At 40.0% G+C, this 26,634-nt stretch overlaps 1 long non-coding RNA gene across 1 annotated transcript; it reads right to left on the minus strand.

Moving 5' to 3' along the window:
- Positions 1-424: 424 nt before the first annotated feature.
- On the minus strand, positions 425-20,178 carry LOC144380162 (uncharacterized). The gene is made up of 3 exons (XR_013443992.1): positions 20,005-20,178; positions 12,179-12,292; positions 425-808 (listed from the first exon to the last, which is right to left on the minus strand). It is a non-coding gene; the product is annotated as an uncharacterized LOC144380162 (long non-coding RNA).
- Positions 20,179-26,634: the final 6,456 nt, after the last annotated feature.

The following is a 26,634-nucleotide window of genomic DNA, read 5'->3' on the forward strand; positions in this document are numbered from 1 at the left end:
CTTGGAGGTTGTCTCAAAGGTCTTCTCATCTTGCAGATACCAGCAAGGATAGTGGCACCGGAACTGGGCGGGTCTCATCCACTGGGTTAGACAGGTTTGGCACAGCATCGGCTACATGGCCTTATCTTAGCATTTATAACTTCTCCTTCACCTTCTTTTCCTTCTCCTCCCCTTCCCCTTCCCTTCCGCCATTTTCTTCCTCTTCCTCCTCGCTCCTCCTTCTCCTACCTATTCCTCCTCCTCCTCCTTCCCACCATCGTCATTACTCCTGCTTATGTATGCCTCTGTTTACCCCATTAGAGTTTGACTCTTAAAGTCCAGAGGCCAAGTCTTGGCACGGTGCCAGCTCTAGGCTCTCCATCCAGCACGGAGGGACGGGCTGTGGAGTCCTGGTGAAGAGAATGAGCTCCAGAGTCCAAGGTTTGGGGGGCGTCCGATACTGGTTAACCAGGTGACCTGGGGAAAGACATACTATCTCGTAGCCTTATTGTCCTCCCCAGGAAAGCCTGGAGAATAATAGCACTTCTGCCACGAGGCTTTGTGAGAGGCGGTCGAATTAGAGTCCATGCAGTGCTCCATGCGGGGTCTGGCACACGGAGCTCCATTGGGGTTAGGAATTCTAGCAGCCACTTGATATGGATGAATCTTGTTGAATTGACATTCCTGAAATTCAAACTGTGACATAGCTCCCAGTTTTCAAGGCAGCTTTTTTTTTTTTTTAAAAAGTTCTCGTTAGATTGTTAATAATTTACTCTCCATGATCTTTAGAATAAAGTTTCAGAATTAGTTGGTGACTAGCACTGAAAGACTGAAACATAAAAACAAAATAAATGTCAAAAAAGGTCATTTAAAAATGTAAATATTACCACATACCACATATATTTAGTGTTTAAAAGTTCACATTCTTGAATTTTAAAACACACAAAGCATTAGTTGCCTTCTTCGATTGCCTCAATCTATGTTTTGCGACAAAGATCGTTTTTATTCCGCATTGATGTTTGTTCGCTCATCCAAAACCATCTTTAAGTTGGGTGTTAGGATACACACTGTTTCATATAAGCTTATTTCCTTTTTAAACAATTTTGGGGTTTTTGTCCAAATCAATACAGTTTTTAACCATTCAGATATTAGATCAATTTCTGATTTCCCAAGGGAGCATCCTTCAATAATATTTACATCTTCTCCTCCTTGCATTTACTCTCTTAAGGTATTTACGAAGAACTGTAGTGGAGAGCAAATATTTAGACACTCCAAGTGTCCTAAAATATCATTGGGCAGTTTATGAATGACGTAACAGTAAGATCTGCTAGGAAGTTTATAGACTGCACAGAATCACTAGTTGAAGGTGCTAATTTAAGGACTTCTTTCCAAACTTGTTAAAATGTGCCATGAGATAAACTTATTGACTATTTTATTTACAAGAATAACTGTTAGCGCACCGGGCCATGAATACTCATTTATAACACAATGTAGTCGAGCTATAGCAAGACTGGATTAAATCATTCCTGCTTCTCTGCTCCATGTTTTAGTCCAGGTTCCTAGAAAGGTTCAGGCCCCAGATGTCTTGCTTTCTACTAGATATTGGTGAATTCCTTACAACCGGTCACACCTCCATGTTGACTGTTAGCTTACAGGAGAATTAGGGTTTTTTCCCCCTTAATTCCTCAACTGATTTTTGTTGAGATTCCGAGAAGCATAAACTTCCCATGACACACTGGACAAGAATGCTCACATTGAAATTGCAGTGTAGGATCCTCTGGGTGCTGTTCCCACCTTTGTTGCTGAACTTTCTCACGCTTTTCTTGTGCTATGAGTTTTCTTATAAACCCAACCTATTGGGCTTTTGTATTTCCAGGATTTCTCACAATTTCTTGTCTATTATAGGAGATGTCTTCTTTTTATTCTTTCAGCCTGGCCCAATATCCTTTAAAATGTTTTTTCTGTGATTTCTATGGGTTTGATGTGAGAAAGACATTATAATGTCTTGAAATGAAAGTTTAGCATTTCCATTTCTAGACTTCAGTATTGCAGTGAAGAGATAAATGGATCCTCTTCATAAATGGTGTTGGAAATGAAGGAGAGGCAGGATTCCCATCTGCTTTAGAGACAAATGGTGCTATATGGAGCTGTTCTTGTAGCCTGTGCCTGGGAGGTAAGTAATTTGGCCAGCAGTGGTTTGATTCTCTCTCTCTCTCTCTTTTTTTTTTTATTAAAATGAGCTGTTCTCCCTGCAGTAATTGCTTTAATATATTAATCAGTACTTTCTGATTAAATGCTATATTCTATTATACTGTGCTGTTGAAATGATAGGCTGTATGATTAGAGACAACTTTCATGTAATGAGCAAATCTGGCTTCAAATTTGTTAACTGCTCACACCTGCCCTCCTCACGACCTGGTGATTGTTAGAATATTCAACTTGGCTTCCGTCCTAATGTTCTTTAGGGTTGCCCATTTCTTTGTTATTATGTTTTTATTTGTACAATGAAGGCTTTCCATGTAAAGAAGCAGAATTAGTGAGAGAGAGAGAAAGAGAAAGAGAGAGAAGTCTCCCTCCATGCCCCCCCCCCCCATAGCAGTTTCCATCAGGCTTGGTTTATAGTGGGGGAAGGAGGAATGAATTCAGTCCCTCACGGGAAAGGACACAGGGCACCAGAAGTCCTTGACTTTAGCATGTTTGTAGTGAAATTTCATAGGGTTGAAAAATGAGCACTGCAAGCCATCAGTGTGTTGCGCTGCCTGCATCCCAGCATCTTAATTGGACCCAGGCAATGCGGTACATCGGGATCAAACAATTAGATAAAACCTATGATGTTTAAAAATCTTATTTTATTAAAAAGCTGCAAATTGGAAAATTGAAGTGGGGCAAGTAAAAATACAACTGAAATAAAAATGGACTTCTTTAAAGATACTTAAATGGTAAACCCTGATCTATTTATAGCACTTCCGTGAGGTGTGTAGTTGAGAAGGAAAAGAACAGGTTTGAGAGCATGTTCAAAATGATGGAAAATTCTATTGTGGAGATTTGACACTTTTTGGCTGACTGCTGTTAAAGCCCCATGCCTGTATTAATCAGAATTCTCCAGAGAAACAGAACAGAACCAATAGTGTGTGTGTGTGTGTGTGTGTGTGTGTGTGTGTTGACGCACATGATTATGGAGTTGATAAGTCCTAAGATCTGTAGTGATCAAGCTGGGGACCTAGGAGAGCCAGTGAGGCATTTACAGTCTGAGTCAGGCTTGAGAACCAGAAGATCTGTTGGTCTAAATCCTGTCTGGAAGCTGGTGGGCTCAAGATCTAGGAAGAACCAATGTTCTGGTTCTGGCGTGAAGGCAGAAAAAAACCAACCAACCAGCTCAAGGCAATCATCAGTTCCCATTACTTGCAGGAAGGCCAGGCTTTTTGTTCTATTCAAGCCTTCAGTTGATTGGATGAGTCCCACTCACAACAAGGAGGAAAATCTGCTTTCCTTGGTCTATAATTTAAATATAATCTCACCCGGAAACATCCTCATAGGTACACCCAGAATACCCAGTCAGGCTGACACAGAAAATGAACCATCACAGTGCTACGGGGGGCGGTTAACTCCTGTTTGGAAGGAGTTTCTCCTCTGCGGAAGCCAAAAGGGCCACATCTTCTCTGTCTCTATTCTAATGCAGCCACAGGGTAGGCATATGACTTAGGCTCCACCAGTCAGAAACTTTCTTTGACTCTTATATGGGTGACACACTAAGACATGCTACCCATTGGAGATCCACTGCGGGGGAAGAACACTATATATATATCTTGACTGAATAGTTTTTAGAATATTCTATCTTTCGGAGAGTAGAATTATCCTTACACCATATGCACTCAACAGTATTACACATTTCTCAAGTATATGTTACATGCACAAGCAGAAGATTAACTATATTTCAAGAAAAGAATTAATCAGAAGGCCTCAGGCTGCACCTATATGGAATTTCCTGTGAGGGGATTTTCAATGTAGATTGAAGACTAAGGAATGAAAGGAAAAAAGGCACTATGGAATTTCCTTACTTATAAATTAGGCGGAATATACAGACCTCATGAGATTGTGAAGATGAAATGTAATAAAATGAAATATGTAGTCCTAAGAAAAATGTCTGTCACTTAGTATGTGTATAATAAATATTTGATGTTGATGTTGATGATGATGATGATATGTGGTGAGGATTTTTTCAGGAATCATCCAATGACATAGGTAAAAGCCAGAAAAGTAGGTGGTGAGGAGGAGGAACTTTTGAGAGTCTGAAACAACAGTATCAGGATACCCACATTCGTTACAGGTGGTCAGATTTATTTGACATGGATGAGCATTGATTTAGCACTCAGGGGATAAAAAGTTTAAAAAAAGAAAAAGAAAAGGAAGCGTAAACAATGATGACATATCTAGGGCTGCCATCTTTTCTTCTTTTAAGCCAACAAGGCATCAGCTCAGAAATGAAGACTGAGATTCAGATGAATTCGCTCTTAAGTGGAGATGTCAAGTTTATCCTGAACCATGACTAATCACTACACTAGTGTGGATTTGGTGATATGTCTGGTATATTGGAAACAAATAGATTATCATATACTTCTTAAAAAGAGGAACTAAAATTTTTCACCAAGACAATGACAGAGCCAGTACAAATTCCCAAAACTTTGAAGATGAAGTCAATAGGATGGTGCTGAAGGTCAGGGAAGTCTGAGGAAATCCGATCCGGTCTGACCATTCTGGATGAGTTCAGAGAAGGACCCTGAATTGGAAACATTTTCATGACCAATGTATAGCATGAGACTACTCTGAGAAACGTTTGAGACACTATTTATCAACAAATAGGATGTACATATCACCTTCAACAGATTTACTAGTAAGAATGGTAATGTTATGGGCATCTGGGTGGTTCAGTCTGTTGAGTGACCAATTCTTGGCTTTGGCTCTGGTCGTGATCTCAGGGTCATGAGATAGAGTCCTGTGCAGGATCCATGCTCAGTGGGTAATCTGCTTGAAGATTCTCTCCCTCTCTCTCTGCCCCTACTCCCCGCTCATGCACACGCATGCTCTGTCTCTAAAATAAATAAATCTTTTTTTAAAATGCTTGTTAAATATACACATTTCTAATCTCTACCTTTTTAATCTTTTCAATCTTAATCTCTGCTGAATGAGCCCTAAAATCTATATTTTTAACAAACTCCCTGGATGTATTTCTGCGCAATTACCCCTGTCTATTTAGACTAACAGGGATCCTAGATGAAATTACGTCTCTGGAGAAAATGTGTTCTCCACCACCCCCACCCAAGAAGAGATGGAGTTAGAGCAGGTGTGAAGTTTTCTGCATTGCCGAGCTTGTGCTGAGAATCTCAGAGTTGCCCATACTGTTGAGGCTGCACCAAATAATCTCCATCATCAAGGTCATAAAAGAACACTTAACACTATGGCGTTCTACAAGTACTCTTCCAGACTGAAACTGCTGCATGACTGACTTCAAATGTAGTGATGATTTGAAAAATTGGAGGCTAGCTGGGCTGGAAGATCTAAGAGGGCCTCACCCTCATTTGGGTGGTGGTCGTGGGCTGGGATGCTTATTAACATTTTTAAGTCTGTCTGAGCCTCATTTCATTGCAATTTCAATTCTGTGTTTCTTTTCCCTTCCTCCTCATTTTCCAAAAAGCTGTTGCAACATTTACTTATATTAACCGTGTATACAAAACTTGTAGAAATATGATCTACCAAAAGTAATAGGGTCCCTGAGATTTAAGCTTACTCTGAGCTAAATGTCGAAAGTAGAATTTGTTCCTAGATTAAACATCACATTTTCCAAAATGTATATTCTGTTTAATTCCTGCAACTAAATATGTAGTTGCAGGAAATAGCAATTTTAAAACTGCATCTAATTCTGATGCAAATTTAAGGACAGAAGGCACAGCAATTTACAAAACCGTGTTTTATATAAATTGAGAAATGGAAGACGGATGGAATTAACACTGTTACAATTTTGATGTTATTTTCTGCCGGTTTTTAATCATGCATTTCATAATGTTGTCATAATTGTTTTAAATGCTGTTTTTAAAAAAAGCTTATGCCACAAATAATCTCTCATATTGCTACACGATACTCAAGACATATTTTTAATGGAGGGTTGATTTTCCATCCAGTGGGTGAACTGTAATTTATTTAACCAATTCCCCAGGGGTGGACATGCAGTTTGTTTCCAGTTATTTTTTGTTTTGTTTTGTCCCCCCTCCTTTTTTTTTATTTTTACCTAAGGCCAGATTCCTCTAAGTGTAGTCAAAGCTTATGAACATGTTTACAAGACATGGCTGACGTCAGTTCCAAAGAGCTGCACCAACTTACTTGCCCATCAATAATCTATGAGCATGATTGTTTGCCCTCTACAGCATTTCTAGTATTCACAAAACGTTACCGTCTTCGTAATTTCTTCAAATGTGTTTATTGAACACTTTACTATGTATCACAGCCTCCAGATACAAAGAAGTTAAAGCCTAAAAAAGCTTGGGACTAAGTAGGAAATACAGATATCTAAAAAACGTTATTTCCAAGGACACCTGGGTGGCTCAGTCGTTAAGCGTCTGCCTTCAGCTCAGGTCATGATCCCAGGGTCCTGGGATCAAGCCCCGCATCGGGCTCTCTGCTCAGCGGGGAGCCTGCTTCTCCCTCTCCCAATCGCCCTGCTTGTGTTCCCTCTCTCGCTGTCTCTCTCTCTGTCAAATAAATAAATAAATAATCTTTAAAAAATAAAAAAATAAAAAACGTATTTCCAGTTCAGTTTTAAAAGTCCAGTAAGAGAGATTCCTGGTTGAGATGGCCTTAGATCGTCATGACTGCAATCTGCTTCAGATACATAACAACGATGGGCAAAGGACAAAAAATATAACATTTAAAAGGCATGGCTATATTAAAAGCCAAATAAAAGTGAAGTTACAGGCCTACTGGGCTCCTGGTTTCTGGTATCTATGATGTGGGTGCAGGGAGAGACTAACATGCTGACGGATCCCTCCCCCAATCCCAATGAATAATACATAACTTCTATCAGTGTGTGGCAATTTACAGAGTCAACTGTGTTGACAGATCCCTTAACACCACAGTGGAAACTGCATGCTTTTTTACTTTGGTTAATGCTTAATTCACTAAACTTCAAACCTTTCTGTTATTAACACTCACTCAAACATTGAGCGATCACAGTCTTTCTAAATATTTCTATACTACTTATAAAGAAAATCCATCAAAACTTATAAAGTTAAAGTTAGAATATCTCAAATGTTTTAACGATTATGAACTTATTTAATTTTACTCTCCTAAATATTTAATTAAAATCAAAACATAAGTTATGAAATTCTCTTAACTGCCTTTAGCAACTTAAGGAGCAGATAGAACTCACACAAAATATCGCACCAATTACAAATATGACAGTAAAATTAAAATACAGTTGACCCTTGAACAACATGGATTTGAACTGTGTAGGTCCACTTCTATGTGGATTTGTTACAATACAGTACTATAAATGTATTTTCTCTTCCTTATGATTTGCTTAACATTCTTTCCGTCTAGCTTACTTTATTATAAGAATACAGTATATAATACACATAACATACAGAATATGTTAACCAACTGTGTGTGTTATCAGTAAGGCTTCTGGTCAACAGCTAGGCTATTAGTAGGTAAGTTTTGGGGGAGTTAAAGTTATATGAGAATTTTTGACTGCGCTGTAAGTGTGGAAGGGAGGATTGGAGCCCCTTAGCTTTGCCATGGTTCAAGGGTCAACCGTAGCTGTAAAGGTAATGATGAGAACATTTACCTGCATTAATTAGTGATTTCATTTCATATTTATATTCTTATTTTTGCTCTTATGTTTTTACCTCCCCAAGATTGATGTAATTTTTCCAGAAGGTGGAAATAATATTTTCAAATCCTAAAGCAAAAAGAATACTCTCTCTGACTTGCTGAGGTCCAGGGTTTGCTCTTGAGCAGTTGATTCTCAGTTGAGTTGCAGGACCCAAGACATCCAAAGTGATGCAAAATTGAGCCACCACCTAGGAGGAGTCTTTTCCAATGATGAAACTCCTTTCTTAGGTCATGGGACGTAAGACGGTATATTTTATGAAATTTTATGTTTTTGAAATTTGATACTTTTCCAGGAATAATGTACACTTTATTTATTTATTTAAAGATATTATTTATTTATTTGAGAGAGAGTATGTGAGAGAGAAAGCACAAGCTGGGGAGCAGCAGAGGAAGAGGGAGAAGCAGGCTCCCAGTGCAGGGCTCCATCCCAGGACCCCAAGATCATGACCTGAGCCGAAGGCAGATGCTTAACCGGCTGAGCCACCCAGGTGCCCCTAAGGTACACTTTAAAATAGACAACAATACTAATTGATAGTCCTCTCATTTTGAGGGTTTTTTTCTTTTCTTTTGTTCTTTCTTTTTTTGCATCACGGGAAATTTACACATGTTTTTATAAGTGTTTCATGATGACTAGTAGAGTCATCAGGGGTGTCAACTTCTAGAGAGAAATGAATGAAACAGTGTGGAAGGAACAAAACTTTAAGTTTAGAAATGGTGAGAAACACTTTTTAAAAAATCCAAATTCATTGTAAGTAGATTTTTGGCCAAAACTGTATAATCCAGATCCACATAGACTTTTGGCTTTTTTCTCTATGGCTCGGAAAGAGCTGTCCTCCAAGGGACACTGTGTCTCTTTGGTCCACAATAGTATTAAAGACCAAAAATTAGATGCTGGCTACAACTCAGTGGTGGGGGTAGAAAAGCCCATGAACTTAACATCTTTAAGTATTTTATCCCTTTTGATGCTACTCTAAATGGAGTTGCTTTCTTAATTTTCTGTGTGGATTGTTCATTGTTAATGTATGGAAATTCAACGCATGTGTGTGTGTTGATTTTGTATCCTGCTACTTTGCTAAATTCATTATTACTTCTAACAGTCGTGTGTGTGCGTGTGTGTGTGTCTGTGTGTGTGTGTGTGTGTGTGTGTGGAATCATTAGTTTTTTTTACTATGAACTAAAGTTATATAAAGTTATATGAGTCATAGAAGTCCAGTTGTCTATGAACAGAGATAATTTTCACTTCTTCCTTTCCAGCTTGGATGTCTTTTATTTCTTTTTTCTTGCCTCATTGCTCTGACTAGATCTTCTAGTACTGTGTTGAAAACAAATGGTGATAGTGGTCATCTTTGTCTTTTTCTTGATCCCAGAGGAAAGTTTTTCAGTGTTCCACCAATCAGTAGAATATTGGATGTGAGTTTTTCATCTGTGGCCTTTATTATGCTGAAGTCGTTTTCTTCTTCTTTTTTTTAATTTTATTATGTTATGTTAGTCACCATACAATACATCATTAGTTTTTGATGTGGTGATCCACGTTCCATTGTTTTCATATAACACCCAGTGCTCCATGCAGTACGTGCCCTCCTTAATACCCATCACCGGAATAGCCTGTCCCCCTCCTCCTTTCCCCTCCCCTCTAAAACCCTGTTTGTTTCTCAGAGTCCATAGTCTCTCATGGTTCATCTCTCCCTCCGATTTCCCCCCCATTCATGAAGTCATTTTCTTCTATGCCCAGTTTAAGTAGTTTTTATCATGAAAGGTTTTTATCATGAATTTTGTCAAATGCTTTTTATGAATTGAGATGATCATGTGGCTTTTAATGTGGTATAGTACATTGATTTATTTATGTGTGTAGGACCATCTTTGCATTGTTCCAGGAATAAATCCCACTTGGTTATATTATATAATGCATTTAACATACTGTCCAATTTGATTTGCTAGTATTTTCTTGAAGATTTTGCAATCAATATTCACCAGGGATATTAGTCTGCTGTTTCCTTTTCCTGTAATGTGTTTGTCTGGTCTTCATAAGAGGGAAACCCCGGCCTCATAAGGTGAATTTGAAAGTGCTCCCTCCTCTTCAATATTTTAGAAGAGTTTTAGGAAGATTGATGTTAATTTTTTTTTTTTTTAACGTTTGGTAGAACTCACCTGTGAAGCCATCTGGTTCTGGGCTTTTATTCATTAGGAGGTTTTTGATTACTGATTCAAACTCCTTACTAGTTATAGGTCTATTTAGATTTTTTATTTCTTCATGATACAGTGTTGATAGATAATATGTTTCTAGAATTTGCCAGTTCCATCTAGGTTATCCAATTTGTATACAGTTGTTCATAGTATGCTTAATAATCCTTTTTATTTCTATAAACCTGTGGTAATGTCCCCTTTTTCTTTTCTGACTTTGGTTATTTGAGTTTGGTCTCTTTTTTTCTTTATCAATCTAGCCAAAGGTTTGTCGATGTTGTTGTTGTTGTTTTTCCCAAAGACCCAACCCTTGGTTTCATTGATTTTTCTCTATTGTTTTTCTATTCTCTATTTTATTTATCTAGCCTATTGCTTTTAAAATTGCTACAATTGAGTAATCATACGATTATTAGGAAAGGTTAAAGGTTAGCAGATACCTGCTACTGTTTTGATATTCATTTCTTTAATTAATCCTGAAGTAACTACTTTTTTTTTCCTTTTTTTGGAGAGAGGGGGCAGGGGATGGGGGAAAGGGCAGAGGGAGAGGAAGAGAGAGAATCCCAAGCAGGCTGTACGCCCAGCATGGAGCCTGATGCAGGGCTCGATCTCAGTACTCTGAGATCATGACCTGAGCCAAAATCAAGAGATGGACGTTTAACTGATTGAGCCACCCAGACATCCCAGAAGTAACTACTTTTTAAATCTTTGTTGACCAGTAGGTCAAGGAGGAGAGTGATAGCATTTGTCCTTTAAAAATATAACTTTGATAACAATGTGCTGAATGGTTTGAAAAGAGAGACTCAAAGCAGAGAGAATAGTTTGGAGGATCCTGCCATAATGCAATTGATAACAAGCTTGAACAAAGATAGTGACTGCAAGCATCTTTTCAATCTGAGATTTCCTTTTTCATTTGTGTACTTTTTTCTCTGAGTTGAAAATTTTAAAAGAGTTAAATGTCTATGTACACAAACATGCCAGTCTTTTACTGTAATTTATTTGTAACTTCTAAAGTAAAAAAAAAAAAAAAAAAGTCACTTTGAGTTTCTTCTGTGGTTTTTTTAAAAAATTAACTTTTAATTTACCAGGTCATTTTCATTCATTTTCTGAAATTGATCTGAATCAGGATATTCAGGCCTTGAGACAGAAGTGGGTCAAGCCTTTAGGTTTTCAAACAGAGGAATCAAATACAGGAAATTGGTTATACTCAGGTAACTATGTTAAGTAGCTGCTGGGACCAGCAACAATCCCTCTGACTGAAGGAATGCATGGAGGCGATGGGCCACCGGAGCCCAGGATCCTGGAGGAGGGGTCGGCCTGGGCCAGTGCTGAAACCGGAACAAAGCACCACCTAACCAGGTGCTGGGCTGCTGAGAGCCTGCTAGTCAGCAGGTGGCGGTACTCATTGCTGCGGGCGCCGGAAAGTGCTATCAGATGAGGATGGAGTGTTGGCTATCTCTTGCTGCTGGAAGGTGCCCCTCGAATCCGGACCAGGAAGCAAACCCCTTCTCCCCACTCTTGCCCATACTTCCTCTTGGTAGAAACTAACCAGAAGCTTGGGGCAAGTGCCTGGGTCACTGGAACATGCAGGTCCCTGGACTCTCAGAGCTGAGCCGAGAACAGCAGGTGAATGATTGTTCAAGCCTATTTATTGTCAGGGACGCTGAGTGGGCCAAAACATTCCAGAAGGTCCTCTATTTGACTTTCTGAGTATCTGTCTTTTCTTGTTGAGAAATGAAATAGGTCTGGCGCCTTTTATTCACGTTTGGATGGATTCATTTCCACAGATTTCTGTATCTCCACCAGGTGGAGTCAGAGGCCAGTTTTAAAGGGTTAAATATAGGAAGTAAATTTGGTTGAGAGTTTCAGTTTCTGATTGTATGAAGCAAAGATAAACAATACCAGGGGGACTACTTCTTTCCTTTGATGTTTCCTGCTAGAATGTTACCTTGTTATTATTTTATTCACTTTGTTATGTCAATGTGCCCCATTCTCTGGCTGTAACTTAGGACATTTCTGTTGGGAGGAACAGAGACTCATTCCAGCTGGCTTCAGAAAAGAGAATCTTATTATAAATATACAAGAAGAAATATCACAGACATTTTTGGAAGAGAAACAAAATACAGCAAAGGCTTACCAGGGGCTGCTCTTTGCTTCTTGTAGGGAACACATAGTCACTCTCATGTCTGCTTCTCATTTATTCGTTATTCATTCATGAATATGCACTGAGTCTCTGCTATGGTGTTGGAGACTTGAGGTACAAGGGTAGATAAGGCATTAATAGGGAAGAGAGATATCAAACAAATAAGCACATATAAAATTATAAATCACTATAAATGCTCTGCATACAATGTGCAGTTTTTTTCAACTTTTTAAAATATTTTTAATGTAAATTCAATTAATTAACATATAGGTATTACCAGTTTCAGAGGTAGAGGTCAGTGATTCATCAGTCTTATATAATACCCATTGCTCATACATCACATGCCCTCCTTAATGTTCATCACCCAGTTACCTCATCCCCGCCCCCCAGCAAACCTCAGTTTGTTTCCTATGATTAAGAGTCTCTTACGGTTTTTCTCCCTCTCTGATTTCATCTTGTTTTTTTTTTTTCCTCTTTTCCCCTATGATCCTCTGTTTTGTTTCTTAAATTCCACACATCAATGAGATCATATGATAATTGTCTTTCTCTGATTGACTTATTTCACTTAGCATAATACCCTCTAGTTCCATCCATGTCATTGCAAATGCCAAGATTTCATTGTTTTGATAGCTGCATAATATTCCATTGTATATATATATATACTTCTTTATCCATTCATCTGTTGATGGACATCTGGGCTCCTTCCATAGTTTGGCTATTGTAAACATTGTTGCTATAAACATTGGGGTGCAGGTGCGCATTTGGATCACTACATTTGTATCTTGGGGTAAATACCCAGTAGTGCAATTGCTGGGTCATAGGGTAGCTCTATTTTCAACTTTTTGAGGAACATCCATACTGTTTTCCAGAGTAGCTGCACCAGTTTGCATTCCCACCAAAAGTATAAGAGGGTTCCCCTTTCTCCACATCCTCGCCAACATCTGTCATTTCCTGACTTGTTAATTAGCCATTCTGACTGGTGTGAGGTGGTATCTCATTGTGGTTTTGATTTGTATATCCCTGATGCCGAGCGATGTTGAGCATTTTTTCATGTGTCTGTTGGCTTTTTGGATGTCTTCTTTGGATAAATGTCTGTTCATGTCTTCTGCCCATTTCTTGATTGGATCATTTGTTCTTTGGGTGTTGAGTTTGATAAGTTCTTTATAGATTTTGGATACTAGCCCTTTATCTGATAAGACATTTGCAAATATCTTCTCCTGTTCTGTCAGTTGTCTTTTGGTTTTGTTGACTGTTTCTTTTGCTGTGCAAAAGCATTTTTTATCTTGATGAAGTCCCAATAGTTCATATTTGCCTTTGTTTCCTTTGTCTTTGAAGATGTGTCTAACAAGAAGTTGCTGTGGCCGAGGTCACAGAGGTTGCTGCCTGTGTTCTCCTCTAGGATTTTGATGGACTCCTGTCTCACATTGAGGTCTTTCAACCATTTGGAGTCTATTTTTGTGTGTGGTGTAAGGAAATGGTCCAGTTTCATTCTTCTGCATGTGGCTGTCCAATTTTCCCAACACCATTTATTGAAGAGACTGTCTTTTTTCCATTGGACATTCTTTCCTGTTTTGTCGAAGATTAGTTGACCATAGAGTTGAGGGTCCATTTCTGGGCTCTCTATTCTGTTCCATTGATCTATGTGTCTGTTTTTGTGCCAGTACCATACTGTCTTGATGATGACAGCTTTGTAATAGAGCTTGAAGTCCGGAATTGTGATGCCACCAGCTTTGCTTTTCTTTTTCAACATTCCTTTGGCTATGCGGGGTCTTTTCTGGTTCCATACAAATGTTAGGATTATTTGTTCCAGCTCTGTGAAAAAAGTTGATGGTATTTTCATAGAGATGGCATTGAATGTGTAGATTGTCCTTGGTGGCATAGACATCTTCACAATATTTGTTCTTCCAATCCATGAGCATGGAACTTTTTCCATTTCTTTGTGTCCTCTTCAATTTCTTTCATGAGTGTTCCATACTTTTCTGAGTACAGATCCCTTGCCTCTTTGGTTAGGTTTATTCCTAGGTATCTTATGGTTTTAAGTCAGTTGTAAATGGGATCTACTCCTTAATTTCTATTCCTTCTGTCTCATTGTTAGTATAAGAAATGCAACTGATTTCTGTGCATTCATTTTATATCCTGCCACTTAGCGGATTTCCTGTATGAGTTCTAGCAATTTTGGAGTGGAGTCTTTTGGGTTTTCCACAAAGAATATCATGTCATCTGCAAAGAGTGAGAGTTTGACTTCTTCTTTGCCAATTTGGATGCCTTTTATTTCTTTTTGTTGTCTGATTGCTGTGGCTAGGACTTCTAGTACTGTGTGGTGATAATGGCCATCCCTGCCGTGTCCCTGACCTTAGGGGAAAGATTCTCAGTTTTTCCCATTGAGAATGATATTCGCTGTGGGCTTTTCATAAATGGCTTTTATGATATCAAGGTATGTTCCTTCTATCCCTACATGGTGAAGAGCTTTAATCAAGAAAGGATGCTGTAGCCATCAAAAGGAATAAGGTCTTGCCATTTGCAACGACGTGGATGGAACTGGAGGGTATTATGCTGAGCGAAATAAGTCAAACAGAGAAAGACATGTATCATATGACCTCACTGATATGAGGAATTCTTAATCTCAGGAAACAAACTGAGGGTTGCTGGAGTGGGGGGTGGGGTGGGAGGGATGGGGTGACTGGGTGATGGACACTGGGGAGGGTATGTGTTCTGGTAAGCGCTGTGAATTGTGCAAGACTGTTGAATCTCAGATCTGTACCTCTGAAACAAATAATGCAATATATGTTAAGAAAGAAAAAAAGAAGAAGAAGAATGTAGCAGGAGGGGAAGAATGAAGGGGGGGGAAATCGGAGGGGGAGAAGAACCATGAGAGACGATGGACTCTGAAAAACAAACTGAGGGTTCTAGAGGGGAGGGGGTTGGGAGGATGGGTTAGCCTGGTGATGGGTATTGAGGAGGGCACGTTCTGCATGGGGCACTGGGTGTTATGCACAAACAATGAATCATGGAACACTATATCTAAAACTAATGATGTAATGTATGGGGATTAACATAACAATAAAAAAATTTAAAAAAAAAAAAAAGAAAGGATGCTGTACTTTGTCAAATGCTTTTTCTGCATCTATTGAGAGGGTCATATGGTTCTTGTCCTTTCTTTTATTAATGTAGTGTATCACATTGATTGATTTGCGGATGCTGAACCACCTTGCAGCCCAGGAATAAATCCCACTTGGTCGTGGTGAATAATCCTTTGAATGTACTGTTGGATCCTATTGGCTAGTATCTTGGTGAGATTTTTTGCATCCATGTTCATCAGGGATATTGGTTTATAATTCTCCTTTTTGGTGGGGTCTTTAGTTTGGGGATCAAGGTAACGCTGGCCTTATAAAAAGAGTTTGAAAATTTTCCTTCCATTTCTACTTTTTGAAACAGCTTCAGAAGAATAAGTATTAATTTTTCTTTAAATGTTTGGTAGAATTCCCCTGGGAAGCCATCTGGCCCTGGGCTCTTGTTTGTTGGGAGATTTTTGATTAGAGCTTCAATTTCCTTGCCGGTTATGGGTCTTTTCAGGTTTTCTATTTTTCCTGTTTCAGTTTTGGTAGTTTATACGTCTCTAGGAATGCATCCATTTCTTCCAGATTGTCTAATTTGTTGGCATATAGTTGCTCATAATATATTATAATTGTTTGTATTTCTTAGGTGTTGGTTGTGATCTCACCTCTTTCATTCATGATTTTATTTCTTTGGGTCTTTTCTCTTTTCTTTTTGATAAATCTGGCTAGGGGTTTATCAATCTTATTAATTCTTTCAAAGAACCAGCTCCTAGTTTTGTTGATCTGTTCGACTGTTCTTTTGGTTTCTATTTCATTGATTTCTGCTCTGATCTTTATTATTTCTCTTCTTCTGCTGGGTTTAGGCTTTATTTGCTGTTCTTTCTCCAGCTCCTTTAGGTGTAAGGTTAGGTTGTGTATTGAGACCTTTCTTGTTTCTTGAGAAAGGTCTGTATTGCTTTATAATTCCCTCTTAGGACCACCTTTGCTGCATCCCAAAGGTTTTGAACAGTTGTGTTTTCATTTTCACTTGTTTCCATGAATTTATTTAATTTTTCTTTAATTTCCTGGTTGACCCATTCATTCTTTAGTAGGATGCTCTTTAGCCTCCATGTATTTGAGTTCTTTCCAAATTTCCTCTTGTGATTGACTTCCATTTTCAAGGCACGTGGTCTGAAAATATTCAGGGAATGATCCCAGTCTTTTGGTACTGGTTGAGACCTGGTTTATGACCCAGTATGTGATCTATTCTGGAGAATGTTCCATGTGCACTAGAGAAGAACACATATTCTGTTGCTCTAGGATGGAATGTCCTGAATAAATCTGTGAAGTCCATCAGGTCCAGTGTGTCATTCAAAGCCCTTGTTTCCTTGTTGATCTTCTGCTTAGATGATCTGTCCATGCATTGAGTGGTTGTTAAAGTCCCCTACTATTACTGTATTATTATCAATGTGTTTCTTTAATTTTGTTATTAATTGGCTGCTCCCATGTTAGAGTCATAAGTATTTACAATTGTTAGATCTTCTAACAATTGGATAGACCCTTTAATTATAATATAATGTCCTTCCTCATCTCTTATTACAGTCTTTGGTTTATAATCTAATTTGTCTGATATAAGGATTGCCACCCCAGCTTTCTTTTGATGTCCGTTAGCATGATAAATAGATTTCCACCCCCTCACTTTAAATCTGGAGGTGTCTTTGGGTCTAAAATGAGTCTCTAGCTGACAGTTTACCGTTGGGTCTTGCTTTTTTATCCAATCTGATACCCCGTGTCTTTTGATTGGGGCATTTAGCCCATTTACTTTCAGAGGAACTATTGAAAGATATGAATTTGGTGCCATTATATTACCTGTAAAGTCACTGTTTCTGTATATTGTCTCTGTTCCTTTCTAGTCTATGTTACTTTTGGGCTCTCTCTTTGTTTAAAGGATCCCTTTTAATATTTCTTGCAGGGTGGGTTAGTGATCACAAATTCTTCTAGTTTCTCTTTGTCCTGGAAGCTTTTTGTCTTTCCTTCTATTTTGAATGACATCCTAGCTGGATAAAGTATTCTTGGCTGCATAATTTTCTTATTTAGCACCCTGAATACATCATGCCAGTCCTTTCTGGCCTGCCAGATCTCTGTGGATAGGTCTATTGAAAATCTAATGTTTATACCCTTGTAGGTTATGGACCTCTTGTCCCGAGCTACCTTCAGGATTTTCTCTGTGTCTCTGAGATTTGCAAGTTTCACTATTATATGTCAGGGTGTTGATCTTTTCTTATTGATTTTGAGGGGGTTTCTTTGTACTTCCTGGACCTGAATGCCTGTTCCCTTCCCCAGATTAGGGAAGTTCTCTGGTATAATTTGCTCCGATATACCTTCTGCCCCCATCTCTCTTTTTCCTCTTCTTCTGGGATCCCAAGTATTCTAATATTGTTTTGCTTTATGGTTATCACTTATCTCTTGAATTCTCCCCTCGTGATCCAGTAGTTATCTCTCTTTTTCTCAGCTTCTTTATTTGCCATCATTTTCTCTTCTATGTCACTGATTCTCTCTTCTGCCTCATTTATCCTAGCAGTTAGCGCCCCCATTTTTTAATTGCATCTCATTAATAGAATTTTTTATTTTAATTTGATTAGATTTTAGTTCTTCTATTTCTCCAGAAAGGGATTCTCTAGTGTCTTCTATGCTTTTTTCAAGCCCAGCTAGTGTCTTTATAATCGTCATTCTGAACTCTAGTTCTGACATCTTACTTATGTCCATACTGATTAGGTCCCTGGCAGTCAGTACTGCCTCTTGTTCTCTTTTTTGAGGTGAGTTTTTCCATCTTGTCATTTTATCCAGAGAGGAATAGATGAATGAGAGAACAAAATACTAAAATGGTAACAATGACCCCAAGACATATACACTAAACAAATCAGAACAGACCTGAAACTCAAAAAAAAAAAAAAAAAAAGAATATAATCAGACAGGTGAACACAAGAGAGCAATACACTGGATCCTGTGTATATTTTGTTCCATTTGTTAGAAAACTAGAACCCAAAATTGTAAAGAAAGAAAAACTTATATATGTACAAAAATAAAATTAAATATAATGAAAGGATAGAATGTAACTGTAAAAATGAAAATTAAAAGACCAAAAAAAAAAGAAGGAATATAAATAGACAGGTGAACAGAGCAGAGCAATACACTATATCCTGAGTGTATTTAGGTCGGTTTGTTAGAAGAAACTACATCTCAAAATTGTAAAGAAAGAAAAACATAGATATACAAAAATAAAATTAAATACATTGAAAGGATAGAATGTAACTTTAAAGGTGAAAATTAAAAAAGGCTTTAACAAAAAAAAAAACAAAAAACAAAAGAGAAAATATTATCAGACAGGTGAAGAGAATAAAGCCATACACTAGATTCTGGGTGTATTTTGCTTTGTTTGTTAGAAGAAACTGTAGCCCAAAATTGTAAAGAAAGAAAAACTTATATAGGGGCGCCTGGGTGGCTCAGTCGTTAAGCCTCTGCCTTTGGCCCAGGTCATGATCCCAGAGTCCTGGGATCGAGCCCCGCATTGGGCTCCCTGCTCAGCGGGAAGCCTGCTTCTCCCTCTCCCACTCCCCCTGCTTGTGTTCCTGCTCTCGCTATGTCTCTCTCTGTCAAATAAATAAATAAAATATTTTTAAAAACCTTATATATACACAAAAATAAAGTTAGATTTAATGAAAGGATAGAATGTTACCATAAAAATGAAAATTTTAAAAAGATTTAAAAGAGTTGATAAAATAAGAAATGGGTTGAGAAAGGAACGAGAAAAAAATTAAAATTGAAATACTAAAGAACCATAGGAAAAAAACCATGAATTCTATATGCTATATTCCCCTCGCACCAGAGTTTTGCAGTTCTCTATGATTGGAAAACATCTCAGCGGGCTGTTCTTGCTGATCTTCTGGGGGAGGGGCCTGTTGCTTTGATGCTCCAGTATTTTTGCCGGAGGCGGAATTGCCTCGCCCTTGCCTGGGGCCAGGCTAAGTAATCTGCTCGGGTTTGCTCTATGTGGCTTTTGTTTCCCTGAAGGCTTTCTGCACAGCTTTAGAGGATGAGAATGAAAATAGCAGCCTCCCTACACGCCCCCCTCCCAGCCGCCCAAAGCTCAGGGCCCCACTCCTCAGTGAGCCCTCAGGGAAAGGCAGTCAATCACTCCTGGCTCTCTGGTCTCCATCTGCACTCCACGCTCACCTGGCCTGTGACCCAGCATTTGTATCTCAGGCACACCACCCCTTTTCGAGTCTCCAAACCCTGCAGACTCTGGTGAGCACCTGTGCTGCTCCTCCCGGGGGAGGAAGGGGGGGTCTCCCCGACTCAGCCGCTTGTTGGGCTCCTGCTCACAGAGCAGTTGCCCAATCGTGCCACAGTTCGAGGTTTATGGCAACCCTGAGCTGAGAGCCCACTCCTGGGCTACTGATTGCAGCCGACTTCCCCTATAGGATGCCTGGGAATTCTGCCCACACTCAGGCACCCCTGTTCTTTCTGTGACCCCAGTGATCCTGAGAACACACTGTCCCACCTAGGATTCCACCCCACTTCACCAACTGAGCACCTTCCAGACACAGATGTTCCTCCCTGCGCAGACTTCTAAAAGGTCTGATTTTGTGCTCCACTGTTAGATCACTTGCTGGTAGCCGGCTGACAGAGACTCCCTCCCTCTTCCCCCACCCCGCACCCCCCCCGCCCCCGCCATGGTCTATCACCCCTTATATCACCTTGGATTCACTTCTCCGCACCTCCTACCTTGCAGAAAGTGGTTTTCTATTTGTAGAGTTGCAGCTATTCTTTTCTTAGATCGCCAATTGAGTTCACAGGTGTTCAGAATGATCTGATAGCTGTCTAGCTGAATTCCGGGAACCAGACGAAACTAAGGTCTACTCCTCTGTCATCTTGGACTATCTGCCAATGGGCAGCTTTTAAGAGAGTGTAACATGGGTACTTAATTGCAGTTATGAAGTTAAGGCAAAAAGAATTTTTAAGTAGCATTTAAGTATAGCTCTAAAAAGACGATTATGAATCAGCCCAATTAGATTGAAGAAGCAAGTTTGCTCAGTTACAAAGTGTTTGAGAAAGAATCTAATTATTTGCTATGTGTATACATAAGCACTAGGCTTATAATTTAAATAGCTTATTATTTTGGGGCGCCTGGGTGGCTCAGTTGTTAATGTCTGCTTTCGGCTCTGGTCATGATCCCAGGGTCCTGGGATCGAGCCCCACATGGGGCTCCCTGCTCAGCGGGGAGTCTGCTTCTCCCTCTCCCACTCCCCCTGCTTGTGTTCCCTCTCTTGCTGTGTCTCTCTCTGTCAAATAAATGAATAAAATCTTCTAAAAAAATAAAAATAAATAGCTTATTATTTTAATATCGGGTATACATATTTGTGGTGAGTGGAGAAAATCCTTATCAGAATTAGTGAAGAACCTGAGTTGTGAAAACCCGTGAAATATACATAGTGCTATTTCATTCGGATTGGTCTTTATTTTATATTTGCTTTATGTAGTAATTAAAGGTAGAAATCATAAATTTGTGATCGGCACGATGTTTTCCAATACTTGTTCCCAGTGTAATTTTAAAGTGCATGAAAATAACTTGCCTTGCATTTTAAGTTGGCCAAACTCCCTGCCCCTTGGGGGAGATTTATGACATGAACTCACAGATCTGGTTCTCTTTATCTCCACCAAAATGGCACAAAGGCAAATTTGAGCCAGGCATAAAAATGATGTCCTAGCTACAGATGATTTCTCTTTTAAATCAAGTCATTGCAAGTCCCTAAACACTACCTGATGTGCATCTGGTCTCACTGTGTCCAGGGTGTACATTTGACTTTCAGAGGTCTGACATGCAGTCCTTATTCTCCCTGACCTTTCTCGTATGCAGCAGGCTAATTGTGAATTAGTGAGTTAGCCATCCTGAGTCAGAATGTTACTACTGGTGGCTTTATTCCCCTCAGGTCCTGATTTCACAGACAACAATCCACAATTAAATGCATTGATTTAATAAAGCTCCACTGACCATTCTGATTCCTTTGTTGCTGTTCTTCTACTTACTGGATTTGGGATAATGTATTACTAGACCACAGATAGACAAAAAAATTGAAAAACAAGAAGCAGATCCTAACAGTCTGCTGGAGTAAATGAATGAGCATAAAATGGTCACTATTGTCTTCTAGCTATCTAAGCCTAGCAAATGGACTATTTAAAAACCCTGTCCATAAAAGAAATTTTGCACTTAGAATTTTCTGAGAAATACCTAGAAAATATAACTGATGCAAATTTACTTATATTGTTTTGAGTGATAGAGTTGGCAATTTAAATGAAAACTTTCTAGTAATCCTGGAGGTCCTTTGCAGGTATTTATTTAAGGGAGAGGAGATGTCCAGGTCTGGGTTTTTTTTTTTTTTTTCCTGTTAACTCATTTCAATAAAAATAACTGGAAATATGTAGTCTCAGCTAATCATATTTTATTATCTTTAGAGATTTTTGGCCTCCACACTGTGGTTGGATGGCCAAAAGATAAACCAAGATATGAAATTGATTCTATTCTTCAGAATTAAAAAGTATTTTTCCTAGATATATGGGCATGACTCCCATAACTGAATCATCCAAAATAAACTAGATTAATTAGGTCCAGGATGGATAAGATAGAATACCCACAAAAGAATCCCACTGCATGTAAACTTAGAAATATTCATTCTCTTATGTCGGTAGTTTTATATTTATTTAGTCTGTGGCCGTGTAAAGAAAATGAGTGAACCAGCAAGACTTAAAAAATGCTGTTCATATCTCAGTGCATGGATTAAGATGACAGGCCTGGATTCAAATCCTAGCTCTACCAGCCACTATTATGCAGCTGGTAGGGTCAATTACTTAAGTTCTTTGTGTCTTAGTCCTAGCCTATAAAATGGCCATCAGTACAATGTATACACATTGAAAGGTTTTTGTGAGGATAGAATGATAATCAGGTTTCTAAAGTACTTGGCACAGAATAAGCCCTTATTTAAAAATCAGACAGCATTATTAACAACCTGCAATTTGGTTTCATTGCTTATCTCTGCATGGTGTACTGCTAGGGCCATGATTCCGAACTGGGGGCTACCCTACCTCCTATCACCAGGGGGCATTTGGCAATGTCTGGAGACATGTTTGGTTGTCACATCTGGGGAAGGAGAGCATTATACTGGTATTTAGTGGGTAGAATTCAGAGATGCTGCTAAACATTCTACAATGCCCAGGGCAATCCCAACCACAAAGACTTATCCAGCCCAAAATGTCAATAGTGCTATGGCTGGGAGCTCTGTGTTAGGGTTTAGTGCGCCTCTGTTTTACTGAATGTGTGTTGTATAAGGGTGTGACTTTGTGTTTTGTTCTCTGATTTACTCTCTGCTTCCTCTTCTCCCCCCGCTCCCCCCACCCCCCATTCTGGTAGGCTATGAACTCCTTGGGCAAGTTTTAGAGCATCTCTATCGTGGTCGTGCTTGCATTGTCCAGCCCAAGGCCTGACCCAGACACCTCAGCAAATGCTGAAGGATGTTTCGAAAAATGCTTTTCCAAAAGTCCATAAAAAGCTAAATCTATTATTGTGGGCTGTGCATAGCAACCATGTATTTTGAACTAAAACTCAGGACATTTGTTCTGACGAGATAGGAGAATTTTCATGGTGAAGTCAGAGCACATTTGTTTTGGCATTAGAAAGACCTAGGTTTTAATTTTGCTCTGAATTTACCACTTAGCCTGTTACTTCGACAAGTTACAAAACTGTTGCTAATCATGCATTTATTCTAGGGGTGTTGTGAAGATTTCACAAGATCGTCCGTGTGAAGTGCTTAGTTCAAGACCCTTGTTCCTAGCAGCTAGGACATCCTATGACTTTGGGCAAATTCCCACCCCCAGCCTTCATCAGTAAAGTAGAGATAATAACTTCTTTGCATGAGCTTCAAGGCTTAAAGGAAATCATGATGTGCTTAGCAGAATTTAATGAACAATAACTGTTATCATTGTTTTTATTTTTATATCAGTGGCAAAAAAAATAAATAAATAAACTCAAGAAAAGAACTCATTCTCCCTGAGAACAATAGGAAGGAAACAAAACAGACCAGAACAAGACATCCAAAGAGAGACATTTTACGGTATTTTGCACATATTCCAAAATAGCGAGATACATTTAGAGCTCTCTTCCAAAAAAGAGTTGGACACCCTAGTTCTTGTAGCTACATTGACTGGAAAGGCACTGAGACCTTTTACCTGTGTTTCTGGGCCATTCTTCAGAATATTGAATTATCCCAGGATGAATGTGTGTCTTTTCTTGGGCATGTGACAACAAAAAAGTAAATTGTGATGATTACGGTCACCTTCTGCCCTGTCTCTTTTTTTTATGCAGAGATGAAGCTGCCAAAACATTGAAAAGTGGTTTATATCAAACGTTTGGTGGCAGTGCAGGAGAGAGGAAATAGTACGTATATAATATGGGAATATCTCTTATTTGATTATGAGTGTGGGGGGAGGGGAAGAGACTGGGAGAGAAAAAGAGACAGTGTGAGTATTAGTCAGGTTTGATTTTGTTTTCAAGGGCAGGGATACAACTTAAAAGGAAACTTTATTGGCTCACTGGCCCGTGCCTTAGGATGGACTCCATTTGGGCTGGATTGGGTTTTATGTTCAAACCTGGGGACATCTTCAGGAAGAGGGATGGAATATTGTTTTCCTGACAGCGAGAGACTCGAGTTCACCCCTGTGCCCAGAGGGTCAGGCACTGTGTTTATGGGCTCCCCTGGAGGAGTTCCCCTAAATCTTTCCTTCTTTCCCTTTCTTTTTTTATTTCTTTTTTTTCTTCTAATTTTGGTGTGGTATGAGACTGCTTTTTACCTCCCCTATAGGATCTATCCTTCCGTGCAAGAGATGGGAAAGATTCAAACATCATAATCTACTGGTGGATGCGAGAGACACCTGCTCGCTGTTAAACTTACTAAATAATGTCACAGGTTGCTCTAAGTGACCCTGAGAGTTTTTCAGAGTCCAACACGAGGAGCATGCCTTAGGGGTGCTGTGATGTCCAGGCAGGTCTGAGCCATAAAGCCCCCTGAGAGATACCTATGAAGGGCTCTTGGCGGGGGGCCTAGAATCCACTCCTTGGAAATCAGCATTAAGATGTTCACAGAAAAGAGGGCAGATCTATGAGTCTGTCTTGTTGGCAGAAGGTGTCCTGTCGTGCTTAGTTTCCCCTGCATAGAATAATTCCTTAATAACCATCTGTTGAATGAAGGAAACAGGGGTAAAGCCAAACTCTCGGGCTCCATTTTGAGATTCAGAGTTGGTATGCAAAGGATTCTGTAGAGCTTGGAGTCACACCATTCTGGAACTTTCAGGCCTGTTGAACGGGAGAGGGGGATATTAGTACAGGCCAGAAGCATTCACCCTTTTCTATAACCCATTTTCAACTAAAAACTTGTTGCTGAAGCTCAGTATGTAGACAATACAGGAGACGTTCTGGTTGGAGCTGGAGGGAGCAGGCAGGGCTCCCCAAACTTGGCCATTCACCCTTCTCCTTGCCACACGGACACCCCTGCCCTGATTCATCAAGAGGCACGTGGGACAGTTCACAAAAACCAGGACCAAGGCACTAAAAAGAGGACGGACACTTGAAAACAAGCCTCTATCCTGTTGAGCCTAAATCTCTTAGAAGCCAGCACATCAAAATTGAACTGCAAGAGTATTATACTAAGAGAGCAAGACTCGTTCCACATGGGTGAGCTGTCACCTTCACTGGGATGCGAATTCAACAGGTGATTGGTGTGGGACCACAGCAAAGAGGGTGAGGAGCCGGGCCCCAAGAAGCAATTGTATGGGTCCAGGGCTGTCTCTTCATGGCAATGGAACAATTAAAGCCCCAGGCAGCGTGGGGAAGTGTTAGTGGACTCGCTAAAGGGACCTTGAAGGCTAAACACCCCTGACCGGATGCCCCAGATAAATAAGGAAGTGAGGGAGAAGATTAAGAGGCATTGTCTTCCTGTGAGGAAGCCTCATGAGGAGCCAGCAGTCAGGGTGCGTGCGGCATGAGACGCCCATGAGAACTACTACCAGATACCCCTTGACCCTGGAGACTGATGTTTTGAGAGCTTTTTACATCACCCACAAGAGCAGGTCACTTGAGGGCAGCAGGCCAAGTTGGCTTTCCTGACCCCAGCTGCCAGCCTGGGAATGGTAGAAGCTGCTACCTTCTCCATCGACCTAAAGGGATGATGCTACCAATGTGGTAGCCCAGGTTTGTTTCCACATGGAGTCTCTGACTTCGAAGAATGGGAATAAATTGGGAGACGACCAAGCCTGCCAGGCCTCCAGCCCCTTCCCTCCTGGACGTGTTCTGGGCTCTGCAGGCTAACAGATTTAGATGGAAGAGTGAGTTTGCTCAGCAACCTGCTAAACAAGATTGCCCAGTCAGACATCTCCAGGGACTTCGGCGAGTCTTCTTCTTACAGGAAAAAAGAGAGCAGAGAAGACTTGATACAAACTTTGACTTTATTTTGGGATAACGATTATGGATTTCTCTCCTCTTCTCCCAGGGGGATCGTCAGTTTTGGGGTCTAGCTGGTGAGACCTGTCTGGGGTGGCGCTCCCTGGGAGCAGCTGTGTCAGCGATCACCCCATGTTCCTCACGCCATGTCCCCTCGAGTGACCCTATTACCCCACAGCAACTCTCAGACATTTATCCGGCTTTCTGTTTCTTCTCAGTGCTTACAACCAGACAAAATAGTGTATATTTACTTGTCTGCTTCTGTATCATCTCTGCCTCCCTCCCTAGAGCACATGCTGAGTGAGAGCACGGACTTTCTCAGTATTCCTCGCTGTGTCCCCATCACCTAGAAGAGTGACTGGCATGCACCTTGCTGTGTGTTTTAAGGGTTTTCCTTCCTCATTTAACTCCTCAGCCTGTGGGTTGGGCACCATCTTTATCCCCATGTTACAGGAAACAACTTTAATCTTAACTTGGTCAAGATCCCACAATGAGAACTGATGAAATCAGGATTTGAACTCCGGGCTTCCTGCTTCCAAGCCTACAGACTTTCCAATCCCATTTCCTCATCTGCCAAGTTTCAGTTGAATTAAAAGCACTCTCTTGATGAAGAAATTCTTTGCAAGCATCTTACTGGCAGTTGGTTTTGTGCCTCTGTCTTTGCATCAAACTAGCTGTGGTCCCAGCGGCTGGGGAGCTGGGTGTGGTGCTGTGAGTCTGGAGTCCTCATTGCTCAGAGAGCTGGGCAGGGGGGTTCTTTAGAGCATGAGTCTGTCTGGGTGTGGAAGTTTGACAGGAGGGGGTTCACAGAAGAGCATTCGGATAGGGCAAACAATAAGAGAAAAAGAAGTTGAGTTAACAAATGAACA

Source organism: Halichoerus grypus, chromosome 14 (genome assembly GCF_964656455.1).
Source record: "Halichoerus grypus chromosome 14, mHalGry1.hap1.1, whole genome shotgun sequence".
NCBI lineage: Eukaryota > Metazoa > Chordata > Mammalia > Carnivora > Phocidae > Halichoerus > Halichoerus grypus.